The sequence below is a fragment of the Protopterus annectens genome, chromosome 12.part0 (genome assembly GCF_019279795.1).
Source record: "Protopterus annectens isolate FY-2018-M chromosome 12.part0, PAN1.0, whole genome shotgun sequence".
Taxonomy (NCBI): Eukaryota; Metazoa; Chordata; order Ceratodontiformes; family Protopteridae; genus Protopterus; species Protopterus annectens.
The window spans coordinates 613,581,005-613,595,433 of NC_056746.1; positions in this window are offsets into that span (position 1 = coordinate 613,581,005).

The following is a 14,429-nucleotide window of genomic DNA, read 5'->3' on the forward strand; positions in this document are numbered from 1 at the left end:
CACCTTAAACATCACCACTGAATGAAACATACTGTCCAGTTTATATACTCTTTTTAACCAATGTTATTTTTAATGTCCTTGTGACTTGTTTTTTTGGTTTCTGTCTGTGTTATGAAAAGGTTTATGGTTATTTTATGCCCTTTTTTTGGTCATCGCTGTATCTGAAGACTTCACAAAAGTCTCTCCATGTCATCTTTGCGTCACTTGACCTGTCTGCATATTATTTATTTTTGCATCTGAAAGCCAAGAAAGTCAACTTCCTTTTTTTCTATAACAGAATGCATTTACAGTAATGCCCACAGCTATATGTTAGTAATATCTAAGCTGAACATAACTGTTCTTGCAAAGCAAGCATATTATTTTGAAAACTGTTGTTTGGCCTTGCACATTTCCTTTCACTGTACACACAGTATATTGGAGAAAAGCATTTTAATTTACACAATATCTATCAGAAACCACTCACAGAGATAATATTGTTAAAAAAACAGAAGAATTTCCCCTGGTAGGCTGATAGCATTCATGCCGATCCTTGACTGTGGATTAGGAGAATGCATGCCTGATGGTTGTACTACCTGTTATGCATACATTCTCCCATCTGTCATACAGGTAATGGTGCTACATGCATGCATGACAGTTGTACTACCCATTATACATGCATTCTCCCATCCATCATATAGTTAGCGGTGCTATATGCATGCATGACGATTGTACTACCTGTTGTTCATGCATTATTCCATCCGTCATATAGGTAGTGGTGCTACATAGGGCAGTCTCATAACCATGCAGACCCACTTGTTTGACAGCTCTGGTACTGTAAGCAGCTCTTTGCCTGAAGTACGAAAGTGGCCATGCAAGTGAATATGTGGCAACAGACAATTTCAAGTCATGCTATGCAAGGAATTTTTTTACCACTGAATGATTCAGAATCTCATTATCCACTCCTGGTACAGATGTAATCTCTGCCATTCAATACCTTTGTATTGCCAAGTCCTGATTTGGGCTTAACCCACCCCTGGGATAATGGCATTCCTGTGAGTAAGAATGTGCTTCCTGTTCAGGGTACCAAAGTAGGATGGTGAAACAACAATACAAAAGATCCACTCATAGAAAACAGCCTGTAATCCAGGGACTTGGATTTCAAAGCAAACAAACAAAACTTTGATTGGGATACAAATCTTTCTAACTCAGCTAAACTCTTCACTCTCATGTAACGGCTCCAGTGGTGTAAAAATCTTGACTCTAAACATCATCTGTGCAGACCACAAGCACAACCAATGTACAGACAAAGTGCGAAAACACCTCCCTCTACCAGGCGCCACAGTTCTGCAAGTAATTTAAAAACAGTTATAGTGTATGTGTATTATCTTTTACATATTTGCCTGTTAATATCTGTAGCTGTTAGGTTGCCTTTTCACAACCAAGCCGTATGTCTGTTTTAAACTTTCTTCTAACATCACTAACTGTCCCTTACCTTCCACTGTCCTCCTGATCACTAAAAATATTTTTTTACAGTGGATCGCTAGCTTATTTACAGTTTACATTGCACACTATACCCCTAGTTTCCTTTGACACTCTCACTCTCTCGGGCTAATAAATATTTCTACACTGGTTTACCTGATAGCATATTCTCACTCCTCTGATTGTTTTTCATTGTCTGAAGTCATCTCTGTTTTCTCTGGCCTCCGATAGGCTGATCTCTTACACACGTAGCATTTCCTGGTCACTGCCCACTCAGTGTTACTTTCTGTTCTCCCTCCCATAATGCCTTGTGGCATTTAAATTCCCCTTCTGGCATTCTGCTCCATCTTTCTAACTCAGCTTAACTCTTCTGGAAATATTCTTCTACCTAACTCTCTAACTCCTTTCTCCCCTTTGCATAGGATCTTGACTCTCAAAATCATCTGTGCAGACCACAAGCACTACCAATGTAAAGACAAAGTGCTAAGACACCTTCCTCTACTAGGAGCTCCTGTTCTGCAAGTAATTTAAAAACAGTTGTAGTGTATGTGTATTATCTTTTACATATTTCCCTGTTAATATCTGTAGCTGTTAGGCTGCCTTGGCACCACTGAGCCGTATGTCTGTTCTAAATTTTCTTCTACTTTTTTACAGTGAATGGCAAGCTTATATACAGTTTACATGGCACAATATACCCCCCATTCCTTTCACACTTATACTGGCACATAAATATTTCCACAGTGGTTTACCTAACAGTATATCTCATTCCTCTGATTGTTTTTCATTGTCTGAAGTCATCTCTGTTTTTTCTGGCTCTGCCTCCTCCATTTGCCCTCACTGCACTCGGGCTAACTCCACTCCCCTACCCTGCCCCCCCATATCCCACCTGCCCCCTGTACAGCCAAATCTAAACATAACAAGCCACTCTGCTCCTTAACACTCTCAACCAATGAAACACACTTCCACTATTACCCATCACTTCTATTCCAATATTACCTCCTTACTATCTTGCCACCTCCTAATCCAATTCTTTAACCATTACTCAACTCCTTTTTTCTCTTCCCCTTTTTTTACCAACCAATAATAAATTACGCATCTCACTCAACATTTGCAACACTTTAAATCACTCTACTTCAAAACTATTTTACAGACAAACAACAAAGTTCTCCATTCCCTTCTCACATTACACTGCACCTACCTACTCTCGTCCAAACACTGCTATACTCACATCTATACCGCTTAAATTATAAGTTCAATAGCCCTACCATTGCTAAAATGACACTTCTACACACTTTATTACTCATCCTACTGACAACAACCTATCTAATTACCTCCCATCATGACTTACATATTGTTTTTATCTACTGTCCTACACATGCCACCACTATACCAACAAACACCTTACCCACAAGCACTGTAATATCAACACACCTTTACAACAACAATACCACTGAACACATTTCCCTAAAATATACCTCCACACTAACAAGCCCACACTTGCTACAAATATTCTAAATTATTATCTAAACTAACTCACCTATTTCCTTGCTACTTATCTCTACTTAACCTAACTGGAGACATACATCCATATCCAGGCCCTCAACTCCAATTGCACCCAACTTATTAAGATGATAGTTCCAACCTTAAAAACCTATTCACACACCCTGCTCTGACCTCCTAATGATGAACATCAACATAAGAAGCATTCTGAACAAAATCAACGAATTCCACTCCACCCTCACCCTCTACTCCCAGACGTAGCAGTATTAACAGAAATCTGGTTAAAACCACACACAAACAATAGCGAAATCCTAACCCAGGGTTACATATGCACAGACTCGACAGAATTAACAAAAGTGGTGGTGGTATTGCTATTATACACAACTTGAAAAGATTGAAAGAAATCACCCTGAGCTATCAAATTCAGATATTCTAGTCTCACACCTCAAACTAAACAATGATAAAAACATTATCATAATAGCAGTATATATTTCCCCTGGTAACAATGTTATTACCATAGAAAACCTTTTAAATGGACAGAATCAACTTTCAACCAAGTAACAATTATCTTAGGAGATTTCAGCTTTGATTGGTTTACCTGTACCTCTGAAAACCCAATCAACTACATTAATCTCTTTGGCTTCTCTCAAATAATCTGTTCCCCAACTAGAGTTGATAAACACAGCAATAGGAAATCTATCCTAGACTGGACTCTTATAGAGAGACCTTTCCTATGTTACCACGCCGGCTGCCTCCCAGATATTCTCAGCAGCCACATGCCCACCTATTTTCTCAGACACAAAGTATGTTTTCCCAGAAACATTATATACAAACTTATCTGTAACAAAAAAAGTTTGACACCAAAATATTTAACTCCCTTCTAGAAAAATGTGACTGGTCCCCTCTCAAACATCACCAATTAGATGAAGCAGTCCAGCACTTCAACAATAAATTCCTTGATATCCTCAACAACCTAGAAAAATTTATACAAAAGCAAAACCAACCCCATGACTAACAAAATAAACCAAACTACACATGAAACAAAGAGAGCCTGGTCAAATTACCAAACCAACAAAAAACAAACTTTCCTACTTGTCAGTTAAGGAACTTAGTAAAAAAAAAAAAAAAAAAAAAAAACAAGCAAATAAGAATTGATAAACCTACTATTTCACAATCAAAGAAAAACATCAAAATAACCCCCGAAAATTCGGGAGAGCCACAACACAACTCATAAACTCCAAGCAATGTACTACCTCTACCCTCTCAACCCCTAACGACACCAAGTCCATAGTCGCCCAATTTAATCTATACTTCACAAGTTCAATACTTGCCCAGCTAAATAATGACAGCAACACCCAACTAATAGTTCCAACCAGCTCTACTTCCCATAACAAGTCTTTTTCTGTCACAACTATCCAGACCAGTTACATAAACAAGCTCCTTAAAAAAACGTAAACCAATATCACTTGGAGCTGCTGAACTCCCAAATGAATTTCTTAAACTTGCAGATGATGCCACCCAATCTCCCTATTAATCAACCGTTCCATCTCTGAACATTATATCCCAAACTATGGACAATCTCATACATTACCCCCCTTCACAACGGTGGCACTTCCAAATGACTATCAAACTTCAGACCAATCGCAATACTTCCACCCCTGGCTAAAATTTTTGAGGAATGCATACATTTACAATTAATTCCCTCTCTACTAGACAATAACCTTCTCTCCATCTCTCAGCATGGATTTAGACCAAAACACAGCACCACAACCACTCTTATAAGTTTAAAGGATAAAAAACAGCAGCAACCAGCCCCACAGCTCGAGCAAGACGTATTCTGAAAAGAAGTATGCTCACAGATAAAAACACTGAAAGTTTATTTCCACGTAGCAAAATCCAAAGTTACACAATCACTGGTTAAGCGCTTTCATCTGAGTGTGCGCTTAACCAGTGATTGTGTAACTTTGGATATTACTACGTGGAAATAAACTTTCAGTGTTTTTATCTGTGAGCATACTTCTTTTCAGAATACATCTTGCTCGAGCTGTGGGGCTGGTTGCTGTTGTTTTTTATCCTTTACTCTTATAAGTTTCACAGACACAGTCGATCAGCTTAGAAACAAAGGACAATTTGTATCATCTATTTACCTCGACATGTCAAAGGCTTTTGGCACAGTTTCATATCAACAACTTCTCAACAAACTTGCCTCCCTAAACCTTTCCCAAACAGCTATCTTATAGCTCCATAGCTATTTGTCAGAATGACAACAAGCAGTCAAGTGGAAAACAAAATCTCATCTCTACTAGTATCAGTAGGGTGGTCCACAAGGTTCATTTCTTGGACTACTACTCTTTACCATTTTTACCAACAATCTCAGTTCAGCAACCCAATCAGCATCCATTGTACAATATGTAGATGATTCATCACTCATCTGTGCAGCAACCTCTATTCCAAAACCCTTACAAACAACTCAAAAAGCATTTACAGACATAGAACAATATCTGTCTCTCAATCAACTCATACTTAACTCAAATAAGACAAAATTAATGCTATTCTCAAACAACAAAACAGCTCAGCTTCCCATCTCTTTCATAATCTACTCTTCCAACAACACCAACATTGAACCTGTGGAATGCACCAAGCTGCTAGACGTCACTATTGACTCTGCCCTTAAATATGACAAACACACAGCCCAGGCAATCAAAAAGATAAACATCAAACTAGGGTCTCTGCACAAAACCAAGCCATTCCTCACTCCAACTCCCAGAGAGACCATTACCAGAACAGATCTACTACCCACCCTGTTATACACCTCCCCAGATTTTACAAATCTAAGAAAAACTAACCTTAAAAAGCTAGGGATCTGCTACAATAAAATAGCCAGGTTTGCCTCTAACTACACAAACAGATCCCACCATTGCTCAGTTCTCCACCAACTAAACTGGATCAAACTTCCAAATCTGTTAACATTCAACCAGCTAATAACCACTCACACCATTATATACCAACCAGATAATTGTCCTGCCCTCGAAAACTTAGTTCAACCCTACTCTAACAGTAGACCCCTCTGATCATCCAATAAATTATTACTTGAGGTCACTAGATCAAATAATAGTCATGGGGATCCTCTGTTCTCCAAACCAATATCTACAGTCTGGAACTCTATTCCCCCAGCACATAGTTCTCACAACCAGCTCTTCCAGTTTCAAAATCTTTTCAAGAAATATCTTACAAATAACTGACTATGTTCCTCTTCTTCAGGCTGACCAGACTTCACTCTCTGCCTTCTCTCTTCTCTTTCTTCTCCTAATCTTCTACAAATCTGGTCTCAAGCCCCCACTGCTGTCTGTTCAATTTACAGCTCTCATTACTAATCACACTGCTAGTCAATTTCTGTCTTCATCTCTACAAGTCACTTCACGTTACCCTCACATCCAATACTGGACGACTCTCAATACTTACAACAACTTATACCTAACTTCCACTATGGTACCAAAATAACCTTCTCTCTGCATCTGAGCCTCTTAAACTTTTATTGTTTTTTTCTCTGATGTTGTCCTAAAGCATATAATAGTACCTGATGTATACATAATACCTGTACTGTAAGTACACATTAACCTTATGTGCTCTAATGTATGTATTACAATGTATTACATTGTACGTAATCTATGTATTACAATATTAAACCTTGGAGCTTTTCTCCTGAACTGCCGCTGAAAATGGGCTACTAGCCCAGTTGGACACTGCTGGTAAACAAATGTAAAATGAAATAAATAAAATCAATAAATAACAACTCTCACCCACAGCCAACTGCAATTAGATTATCTACCTCTCTTCTCCAAAGGAATAAGGCAACTTGTGCAGTTTTTAATAAAACTGTTTTATTTAGTCTTCACATGTGGCTGAGCAGTTTTGCAGTTAAATCTTTTACCCCTCTGTGAAGACTACATAAAGCATTTTTTTCCTAAAAACTGCATCAGTTGCCTTATTTTTGTGGAGAGTAGGGGTAGATGAACTAATTATGGTTGACTATGAGTCAGATTTGTTTGCTTGTTTGTTTGTATCCCAGTCAAATTATGATTGTGGATGATCTTCATTATGCTACCCCAACCTTTTTGATTTCTTCAAATGTTTCCCATGATAGGAACTAACTCCATTCTGAAGTCAGGGTATGATTAGAGCTCATGAAACTAGCATTGCTTCAGTCTCTGATGTTAGCTATGAATACCTGCAATGTACCTGGACTAGCCTACTTATGGAGTTCATACCAGGTTACAAGTACAGGTAGCTTATTCAAGTACATTTGTAAAGTCTTTGTATTAGTGCTGTTGGTTCTATTATCATTGGAACTGCCTGAGAATCTTTATTCCAGATTGCTTTCATTTCTGCTTACATATCCTGATATTTTATGACTTTGTGTTTCTCAGTATGTAAGACACTGTAATTGCTAATGATTAATACTGGTTTTATAACTTTTTCTTGGACTACTATAACTTATTTTCTTGCATCTTTTTTAACTGTTAGTTTTGCATGATCCTATGTGATCTGACCTTCATCACTATTCATAATGCTTTGCAGCTCAAGTTTCTAATGCTTCTAACTGTACATTGTAGTGTTTACACAATCTCAAGTGCAATATATGTGCTACATTATTGAGAATTTCAGTGTGCAGACCTTCGCCCGATAGTGCATTGTGATTAGTAACAAAATGTCCAACTCCTTTCATTTCTGTTTTATAGAGTCTATATGTGTCTGTTTCTCCCACTTTTTCAATAGATTTTGTTAAACAACGTGTACACAGCTCACAGTCTTGGACTACCATTATTAGCCTGTCATCTTTTGCTTTAAATTCTCTTATCCTTAACCATTTAATCAATGCTTGCCACTGTATTTGAGGACTTTCCAATTTTCTTTCCTTTTTTTTTTGATCTTTTTCTTAATATTCTTTTATTTTTTTTTGCCACTTTTAGTTGATAATCTGTTTCATGTCTACTTCTGATTTGATTTCTATTCCCACTCCGTCCCAAAACGTTTCTGCTAAACTAAGCAAATATGTCATCTTAGACTTCTTCTCTTCGTTCTTTAGAATTTTAATATTTTGGATCTGATGAAGTCAACAAATATGTATGCAATCCCATGATAGTAGCACTATGTGTGCTGTCAGTTTCGATAAACCCCAATATCACTTTCAAAGTTAGGGTATATAATCTTGGTATGCACTGCTTTTTATATATCATTTAGTAAGCATGAAGCACTTTTCTTGTTTTCTTGTCCAGTTGATTCAATGCTCTTTGGTGCCAGTCATTCACACCAAAGCTGAAAGTTAGAACCGGAAAGCAAACTGATTTATAGCTTGGACTTTATTCTTAAGTGTCAAGGCAGTTTTCAATATTAGTTTTAGCCTTATAAACTGTTCTTTTCCTCTTAACTAACCACTAACCTTTTTTCTCATTTGTTCATGTTTTATTAATGACATTTCATTTATTGCCAAACAAACACGTGTGTGTGTATATATATATATATATATATATATATATATATATATATGTAGGGTCCACTTCACTTTACCAAAAAGCCACATCACACATATGAGTGAGCCGACTACACTGAAACAACAGATCACCAAGGGCACAGAACACCAACGGAAAACGGATGGTAAGGAAGTGCTTGGCCAGTAGGTTGACCCTTGCCTCTTACCTCCATGGTAGTGCAATCTTGGAGTTGGTATATTTAGTTAGGGGTGTGTGGGGGGTGCAGCCCCACCATGTGGGTTTGTTTTGTTTGCTGCCATTGTTGTGTGATTGTCGGGTTGGCCAGTGTGTTACTCACCGGCCTATTTTCATTGGTGTTTCGAACAGTCGGTGCTCTGTCATTTCAGTCATGTCATCTCGCTCATATGAAAGTCGGTGATGTGGCATTTCTATAATGTGTAGGGGACCCATAAAAAAGAAATATATATATATATATATATATATATATATATATATATATATATATATATATATATATATATATATATATATATATATATATATAGCACAAACGAGAATTTCCAGCACCACCAAAACATAATAAATATTTAGTGACCAGCGACCCAAGCTAACAGCAAATAGCTGCCAAATGTCTTTATTTGCTGACAAACAGTAGAAACATACAAATGGCAAATGGTGGAAATTCTCTTTTGTGCTTTATATGTATTTATGGTTCTTTCCGAGCACACCGTGAGCTTCACGTGCACTGGCTTTTTGTTTGGAACTATATATATATATATATATATATATATATATATATATATATATATATATATATATATATATGGTTCTACCTCACTTCAACGACACCGAACATCGACAGGGAAATCGCGAGCCCCAGAAGATCGACAGCGCAGAAGACCGACGCGACGGGACCTAGAAGATCGACAAGCAGAAGACCGACCCGACGGATGAAAGCACCGACGCCGAGGATGCCGAAATGGGAAAAGGCTGTGTAAGTATGCGGTAGTGACGGACGTTAGGGTGCGAGTAAGGTAAGTGGGGATAGGGGTGGGTTAAGTGAGTTAGGGTTAGGAGCCGGGTCAGGTAAGTGTGCGGTAGTGATTGTGTTTGGGTTAGGGGCGGGATAAGTGAGTTAGGGTTAGGAGCGGGTCAGGTAAGTGCGGTAGTGATTGTGTTTGGGTTAGCGGATAAGTGAGTTAGGGTTAGGAGTGGGTCAGGTAAGTGTGCGTAGTGACGGACCTTAGTGTTAGGGTTTGGGTCAGTGTTGTAGCTAGTTGTGTATGTGTGGTTTAGTGTGGGTTTGTAGGGATTTTGGTGTGCTTGTGTTGTGTATGTGGTTTTTGGACGGGGAATGTGTTTTGGTTGTTGATTGTGGTGTGTGAAGTGTATGAGGTTTCGTGTTTGTGTACCGTCGGTTATTTCGTTGTCGGGCATGTGGGATTTCGTGTTTTTGTACTGTCGGTTATGTGGTGTCGGTGATTGCGTTGTCGGTGTTTTGGTGTTTCGTTTATGTGAGGTAGAACCATATATATATATATATATATATATATATATATATATATATATATATATATCACCAAAAACCAGCAAGGATATTCCAATGGCCAATAACCACAGAAAAAGACACAATGTTAGCGTACCAACACTTTATTACCACTTTTGTCAGCAACTGACTTTCTCAGAAACATAATTTAAACTGTAAAAGTACTACACCTTACATACCCCACATTTTGGTGCCAAGATACCAACAATGCAATTAAATTAAAAGCAATAATTGATACTTAAACATTTCAATGAAAATACTTTTAAAAACACTTCTAAAACGGACATGTGTAAATGCATATACATATATAAAATTACATAGACTGTAAAAATCTTCAACAATATCATTTTCATTTTAATTAATTTTTCTTTACTTTCAGAGACCTGTGCTTCAGATAGCACTTTATGTTAATTAAGTCATTCAGGCCAGGTTTTTGTCAGCATCTAATGCTATTTGCCAATAAGTTTCTTTCTGCTCAAGAAGGCTCCTAAAATCACCCCCTCTCAAACCTCTATTCCCAACTTCCAAAACTGAAAACAGATTTTTTTTATATTTAATGCATTCCATGGTATGCTTAAATAATGCACTGTTACTATTCCTTGTCCTAATATTGTATACATGTTCCCTTATATGATCCTTCAAGAAACGTCGGTCATTCCAATGTAATATGCCTCACACCCACTGCACACCCCAGTATAAATAACCCCTTCAGTTTTGCAATTGACATACCCTGGCACTTTGAAACTCTGATCAATATGATCTAAAGCTACATAAGGTCCCTCCATTGTGAACCTGCAGAACCTGTAGGTCCCACATTTATACATTCCCGTCTTATGAGTATTAATTCTATTAACAGCTTTGGTAGACTGATTGTTTTCGAATAATTTTTTAATATTAACCTGATTACTGTACACAAAGTTTGGTCTTGTACCTACTGTCTTTATTAAATCAGTATTACCTTCTAAAATCTTCCAGTTCCTTTCAACTATCCCTCTTATAGTTGGACAATCAACCGTCATGTCCAGATTCAAACTAGCTTTAAAATCTTTACTTCCCTTAGTAGTCTTTAAAACTAAAGGAAATCTTAAAATAGGAGGGTAAAATGAAATTCTCTTTTCAAAAACTTCCTGCTGTATTAGATTTAAATATTCCTTATCATACCCCCTCTCTAAAAACATCCTTGTTATAATTTGGAATACAGCTACAAGATCCAAATCGTCCGAGGTCATTCGACTGGCGCGGATATATTGCCCCATAGAAATGTTCTTTTTCATAAATGATGGGTGGTTACTCTTGTTGTGTAAATAACCATTGGTGAAGGTTTCTTTCCTATGAATTCTACTGTTGAACAAATGCTTTTCTGGTTCCCATCTTAAAGTAACATCCAAGAAATTAACTGTGTGCCCACTTGCCCCTACTGTAAATTTCAAGTAGCCTGACATTAACACTGTAAATTATTTAGCATCCTCACCTGTTTTAAAGCTGTACGCTCTTCATGTGGGGGCAGACAAATTCCAGTTCCTCAGCCGACAAGCTGTAAGTCCTAATGGTGACAATTTTCATATTATTAATTGGACTGATACTATTTTTAAAGTAAAGAAAAATTAATTAAAATGAAAATGATATTGTTGAAGATTTTTACAGTCTATGTAATTTTATATATTTATGTGCATTTACACATGACCGTTTTAGAAGTGTGTTTAAAAGTATTTTCATTGAAATGTTTTAAGTATCAATTATTGCTTTTAATTTAATTGAATTATTGGTATTTTGGCACCAAAATGTGGGGTATTTAAGGTGTAGTACTTTTACAGTTTAAATTATGTTTCTGAGGAAGTCAGTTATTGACGAAAGCGGTAATAAAGTGTTGGTACGCTAACATCGTGTCTTTTTCTGTGGTTATTGGCCATTGGAATATCCTTGCAGGTTTTTGGTGGTCTTTTAGTCTGCAGTGGATATATGAGTGTTTTTGGTATATATATATATATATATATATATATATATATATATATATATATATATATATATAAACATCTCCTTCTGTTCAAGTTCTTTTATATCACAATCCTGTCCCCAGGCTGATATTTCTTTGGTGTTGCAGCTTTCCTTTTATAAGTGTTGCTTTTATACATTTATCAAGATCAAATGTCATTCTACATCATCTGAGAAAGTTTTAACCATTTGCAGTTGTGCTTTCAGATCCTCATCTTACAAACCTTACTGTTTAAAATCATCCACAAAATGTTAATGAGATGACTTTGAGTAAGATTACTTTCTGGAAGATAAGATGTACAGTGTAATTTAATTAAGTAAACAGATTTCTCAGGTTAAGGGCAAGCCAACAACAAGAATGGTGACAAAGAATCATTCTGGAATATTCTCCACTAAATTTTTATCCCTGGGTTAATAATTTGCTCTTTATTATGGTTCAGCTACAAAGTGGTTTGCAACTGTTTCATAGTCACTGCAATGTGATTAATCAATGCAATGTGTATCATATACATCCATAAGCATTCTATAATCTATCAATGTGGGATACTTTTGAACACTTTTTTGTAATCTTATCTGTGCCATACTTAAATTATTCCTCTTTTACAGCTTTCTATTAAATCTTTGTTTAACAATAGATGATCCATAGGTGCCGGAACCATATGACAAGGGTCCAGAACCATAGGACAAGGGGGAGGGAGCACCCCCCCACTTTTACAGCTGCAAGACCTAAAAGGACTCATGCATGTGTTGCACGCTATTTAAACACAAAAGTGCATGGAAACAACTACCTGATCTGCTGGCAGATCATCCTCGGTAAGGAGAGGTTTATTTATGTGTTTCCCCCAAGGCTGTCCATTGATTTATGTAAGTAGCTGATGCTCCATCATTTATTTAAGTAAGTAGCTGATGCTCCGTCATTTATTTAAGTAAGTAGCTGGTGCTCCATTGTTCATGTAAGTAGCTGGTGCTCCATTTATTTATTTAAGTAGCTGGTACTCCATTGTTTATGTAATTAGCTAGTGCTCCATTTATTTATTTAAGTAGCTGGTGCCCTGTCGCTTATTTAAGTAGCTAGTGCTCCGTCGTTTATTTAAGTAAGTAGCTGGTGCTCGATTATTTATTTAAGTAAATCGCTGGTGCTCCGTTGTTTATGTAGGTAGCTGGTGCTCCATTGTTTGTTTAAGAAGCTGGTGCTCCATTGTTTGTTTAAGTAGCTGGTGCTCCATTTATTTATTTATTTAAGTAGCTGGTGCTCCGTTGTTTATGTAAGTAGCTGGTGCTCTGTTGTTTATTTATTTAAGTAGCTGGCGCTCTGTTATTTATTTATTTAAGTAGCTGGTGCTCCATTGTTTATTTATTTAAGGCTCAGTGCCTGCTCCATCACCTAAATTCACTTGTCAGTTGTTTCTATATAGTCCATTAATGTCCCACTAATTTTGAGCACTTTGGGGTACTTTTTATTGATCTTATCTTGTCGACCTGCCATAGCCAGTTCAGGTGATGCTGATGTTTGATGAGTGTTTCTTTTGTTAGTGCAATTGTTTTAGCTTCTCTTTTTTGTTCAGCCATTTCCAATTTCTGTTTAGCTCTATTTTAAGTTATAGTCATCAGAAATGCTGCCAAGTCTGCCACATTGACTTTTACCTATTTTATGTGGTTTTAGTGACTTTAATATAAAAAAAACATGGGAAGGGTAAAATTTCCTTTTCACTAGCCCTACACCATACTCCTGGAAAGTCTAGTTTTTTAAAAAATGTGGATGAGGCTGAAAGATTCTGCCATAAGGCACACACACATTATGCATTATCCATTTGGGAAAACAGCATTTTAATAAAAATATGATGTTTGTGAATATTTTAACTCTAAGAACAAAATAACTAAGGGAAACAAATCACAGGATTCAGCACAATGCAATGATAAAGGCAGTGACAAGACAGTAAAAAATAAATAAAACCTAGAGGTGACAGGAGCAACAGTTTCTGCCTATTTGAAAGAAACATGAGAGAGAGGATTCCTGATCTTCAGCTGCTACCCAGTCACCATTCTTTGGGGTTAAAGCTGCCAGTCACCAGTTGAATATACTCCTGTAGGACTTGTCGACAAGAATTTTGTGTATGACTGTAAAACGGATGTCATCCTAAAGTCTCCCTCTAATGCCCAGGCTCTCCAGCACAAGCTTATACCTTTTAATGCCTGGTAACAGGTCAAATTTAAATGCAAAAAAGTGCATTACAGTCATGTTCACTAGACAATTCCTTTCCCAGCTTATAGCATACACAACATTGTCATTATCAACCAACTTTTTCCCATTTTTGTACAAGAGACTGGAGTGTCACATTAACAGTGACCATCACCTAGGGCCAATGTTCACGTCTACTTCAAAATAAGAATATGGTTGGAGAACTTGAAACATGGGTTGATAACTCCTTCTCCTTCACCTT